Source organism: Heterocephalus glaber, unplaced genomic scaffold (assembly GCF_053883595.1).
Source record: "Heterocephalus glaber isolate CG9 unplaced genomic scaffold, H.glaber_assembly_v1.0 deba00001454, whole genome shotgun sequence".
Classification (NCBI taxonomy): Eukaryota; Metazoa; Chordata; class Mammalia; order Rodentia; family Bathyergidae; genus Heterocephalus; species Heterocephalus glaber.
Genome location: NW_028258303.1, coordinates 286,856 through 291,773, shown reverse-complemented (window position 1 = coordinate 291,773; position 4,918 = coordinate 286,856). Strand labels below are relative to the sequence as shown.

The window sequence follows — 4,918 nt, the reverse complement described above, 5'->3', positions numbered from 1 at the left end:
ACAGGAAAAGCAAATCTTAAAAGAACACATTACTTATTTTGCTTCTACAACTACCTTAATATTCAATCTATTAAGTTATCTAAAACTTTTCCATATCAATGTTCCTGGGTGATCAAGTATTCATCTTTTATAGCTTGTTGGCCTGTAGAGTATTTGGTGCATTACTTTCATGGTTCAAAAATGTGCAATGAGGCTTCATTGTTGATGAATATGTCAAATATTCCACTATTTATGAATATTCATTTGATTCTAATTATTCAAAATTTCTCTTTCTTTTAAATTTACAGAAAGCACTTGAGACAGAAAACTGAAATTGTGCTTATTTTATACCACATTTTCATATACACTTGTTTCAAGAAAATAATTTTTAGTTCAATTTGCCTATGCAATCAGTCTTAGAACAGTTTTGTAATATTCTGTGACACGGATAAGCAGAAACTCAGTCGAGCCACTCTTCAGTATCTTTTGCTAACCTCATAGGGTTAGAAGACAATGAATGCTACTTGCCATTTTCATTTGTTAGGTGGTTATTGAGGGAAAACAGATGTCAGATGTGGAACATATGTTTCTGATTAGGCTTTGTTGTGTTTGGTTGAGATTTGTCTAAGGCATTGTATTTTAGATGATAGCATTTTAGTAACACAAATTTGACTCCATTGGTTTTGAGGCTGAATTATAGAATGGAACATGTATTTTCTATGAAAAGTAGAGAAGATTGTCCCAGTTGTTAGGCTTGAGTCCTGAAGTCTTTTTCAGACATTATTATTTAGAATGTATGATGAAAAATTCCCCATCTTTACAACTGAACTGAAATCTGCAACTTGTAATGAATTAAAAAGCAACAGAAAATTTTTTACAAATAATATGGGCTGTATGCTACAAATAGTATAACATACAAATGAAAGAAATAAACATAAATAAATAGCTTCCCTTTCATATTAAGAAAGCAGAAATTAATTAAAGGATAGTAGAAAATATAAATGAGTATAAAGAAAAAAATTGTTGTTGTCTCACCAAAGATATGTATTATGCATACTTGGGCATGTTTCTCTACACTTTTCATAATGCTTCTATTTTGGGTGGTTTTGTTTTCTTAAAAATTTTTAATTCTTGTCTTTTCAGTTAACAGTAAATAAGAGCATATGTGATGCAAAATTGTAAAAAGATGGCACAACCTTTTTTTTTTTTTTGGTACCAGGGATTGAACTTGGGACCTTGTGCTTGTGAGGCAGGCACTGGAACCACTGAGCTAAATCCCCAGCCCAAAATGACACAACTTTTTATTCAATGGAGGCTCATAATTCATTTATCTTATCTCAGATAATTAATTAGACATTTAGGTTGATCTAAGTTTTCACCCATCATAAATAATGCTACTGTAACTTTTATGCATGGGAAATATTCTCAATTTTGAAGTTTAGATTATTTATTTAGGCTTTTTTCTCAAGAGAGAAATCTGATTTAAAGAGCTTAAAAACAGCACTGTCACAGATGGGGTGTGTAGCTCAGTGGTACAGCACTTGCCTAGCATGCACAACATTTGTCATATATCTGTTGGCCATTTATCTTCTTTGGAGAAATGTCTATCAAGTCCTTTATCCATTTTTTCTTTCTTTTTTCTTTTTTTTTTTTTTTTTGCTATTGACTTGAGACCCTTAATATATTTTGGTTATCAATCCCTTATTAGATAGATAGCATGCAATTTTTTTTTTGGTACTGGGGATTGAACTCAGGACCTTGTGCTTGTGAGGGAGGCAGTGCTTGCAAATATTTTTACCTAGTATGTAGGCTGTGGCTTTGTTTTGTTAACTGTTTCCTTTATTGTGGAAAAGGTTTCTAGATTGACATAATTTCATTGGTCTATTTTTGCTTTTGTTGCCCAGTCCAGTATACTGTAATTTCTCTATGTTTTCACCTGGTAGTTTTAGTTTCTGCTCTAATTTACATCTTTAATTCATTTGGAGTTGATTTTTGTATATGGTGTGAGATGAGTTCAATTTTACTCTTCTATGTAGATAACCAGTTTTCCCAACTCCATTTATTAAAGAGACTACCATTTTTCCATTGTATATTTTTGGCAACTTTGTCACAAATCAATGGACCATGCAACTGTGTATGTTTTTTGGTAGTATTGTGCTGCTTTTATTATCACAACTTTGTAGTACATTTGAAAATCAGGTATTGTGATGCATCCAGCTTTAGTCTTTTTATTGCCTTGGCTATTCATGGTTCTCTCTGTGTGTGTGTGTGTGTGTGTGTGTGTGTGTGTGTGTGTGTGTGTTTCCATATAAATTTTAGGATTTTTTTTCCCATTTATAGAAAAAGTAACACTAGAATTTTGATAGAGATTGCATTGAAACTGTAGATCACTTTAGATAGTGTGGACATTTTAACAATATTTATTATTATAATCCATAAATCCAAGATAGCTTTCCATTTATTTGTGTTTTCTTCATTCACCAGTATTTTAGAGTTTTCAGTGTACAGGTCTTTCATCTCCTTGGTTAATTTTATTACTAAGTGTCTATTTTATTTTTGTACCTAATAGAAATGGAATTGTTCTCTTGATTTCTTTCTTAGTTTAGTTTATGGAATTTATTTTTTAAATATGTAAATGAGGTATATTGACTAACAAATTTTAGACTTTCACAAGAAGCATCAATCCTCAGAGTTCTTAAACCCTAGCCTGGATCCAGAGGCCAGGATCAGCCTAGATGTCTTTGAATTTGAAAGTACCAGAACTAGTAACTGCAGGCTTACAGGGATTATCTGGCACAGATCTAGCCTCTAACTGTCTGCCAAGAAAAGCTGAGTCATGCCCTGAATTAGTATCACAAAAGACTCCAGAAACCACAGAGAAATTGTAATTTTTTTGGTTCAGGTTTTTAATTTTTTTTTTTGCCAGAGACTCCTGCAGTAAGTTTCTAGTACCCATCTGCCCAGTATACACCACAGACCTGAGAAAAAAACACACTAAGAGTCAGAACTAGGAGAGAAAGTGGGGTTCCAGGATGACCAATGCTGGTGCAACCAATGAAGGTGCTAGAGAGTCCCAGGCACTGACTTTTTTTTTAATCTCTCTTTTTTTCTTTTTTTTTTGGTACCAGGGATCAAACTCAGGACCTTGCACTTTCGAGGCAGGCAACAGAACTACTGAGCTAAATCCCTGGCCCCTCCATGCACTGACTTTTATTGGCAATCAATTGGGGTAAAGGCAACGTGTAGTTTCTAAGGAAATTAATGTAAACAAGGCTCATAAAGGTTAAGACAAAGTATTCTCAAATTAGGAATAGAATAGATTGTCAGGTAAAAGAGTCAAAGACCAAGACCAGACCAGGCCACAACAAGCCTTTATTAGGGGAATAGATCTGCCAGGCTGTCTCTGAACAAAGAAGAGACAAAAGCAGCATGGCTGGGGCAGGGAGAGTCTTTTATAGAGACTGGGGTGGGGCTTGTAGGGGCTGAGGTGGGGTTGAGTGAGGTAGTGACTAGGGAATGGAGGAGCCCATGATGTCACTAGGTGGTAGGAGGTGAGCGAGTATTAGGTTACTTTCTAGGTGGGAACGGGCATGCTGGGAAGAAGGGTTTATTCTTTGGTGGGAGCAGCCATCTTGGCATGATGTCACACAGGGGAGGGCAAGGCACCATAGGAAGAGGGCAGCTACTATACATAATAGCTGCTGAGGTAGTGGGAGACCTATCATTCCAGGCTTTTGTTTTATGACAGTTGGGCAAAGGTCTCTTCTTCTGGAGCTGCTTCATGCTGACCAGGGGTGAAGATTGGGGCTAGACCTGGATCTGATGAGGCCCATGGCAAGTGGGGACCTCTTCCTTTTGTCATACTGGCTGGTACCTTGTCATGATGAACTCCATGACTGTCTGATTGGTAAATGCCCTCAATCATTCCTGCAAGAAATTTTGAAAACAGCAAACCAGGCATGGTCCAAAGCAGAGAATTAAACAGATAATACTGAGAGGCCCTGAAAATGGCAATAACCAGGGAACCCACAAGCCCCATGAATCAAATGTGTCCCACCATCGATTATTTTCTTGGGTACTAAATTTGGCCCACTGGGTCCTTAATCTTTCTCTCATAGACAAAATATGATTGTAATTAGAACATTGTCCTTCTAACAAGACAAACATACAAAATCTTTTCATATCAAAAGTAAATTCTTTTACTTATAGCCTTCTTAATATTTTTCCCCTGTCTCACTACAAATTTTCTATAGCAAATTTGGCTTCAGGTGTTAAAATTGTAAAGTGCCTCCCCCTTTTTTCTGTTCTCAGATTGTTACATTTTAAAATTTGACTGGCTGCCAATAGAACAGTAGTAATCTTGACTTCTTCATCAACAAAGTACAAAAAAGAGCAAGTTAACCCTATAATTACAATTCAAGAATTTGTAATGCACAAGGAATGTGCTCACTTCAGTAGCACATATACTAAAATTGCAACAATACAGAGAAGATTAGCATGGCCCCTGTGTAAGGAATGTTTTAAGCACACCAATTAAACATCAACTCAAATTGAAACAAAGATACATTTATCAATTAGCTAAAATTTGTAACTTGATTGCTCTTGTAAAATCTGTTTAAGTCTGGTAGAGCACAGTTGTGATTTCTCTGGTTGTGTTTTGGATTCTACACCTTTGCAGGCAGCATCAGACTGATAACAGCACTGGCCTTGGCTCTTAAAGCCAGGAGTGTTTTTTTCTCACTATTTTGCTTTGTGCTCTTCCAAGCTTTCCTAGCTGTTTTCAATCCATTACTTATTTTCTCATTTCAGTTCTTTCCAAGGTGAATACAAGCCCTGCTAAACCCTCTTTGAGTCTGACCAGGTCACCCTGCCCAAACCCTCAGGGTGCACTAAGGCCAAGCAGTTCTCCTCATGCTTTGCCCCCACCTCCTCTGCACCT

The 4,918-nt window shown here is 36.3% G+C and overlaps 1 non-coding gene across 1 annotated transcript; it reads left to right on the top strand.

The window, feature by feature from the left end:
* The first annotated feature begins 4,421 nt into the window (after window positions 1-4,421).
* On the top strand, window positions 4,422-4,531 carry LOC147827114 (U6 spliceosomal RNA). Its single transcript, XR_015452922.1, has one exon. It is a non-coding gene; the product is annotated as a U6 spliceosomal RNA (small nuclear RNA).
* The last annotated feature ends 387 nt before the right edge of the window (window positions 4,532-4,918 follow it).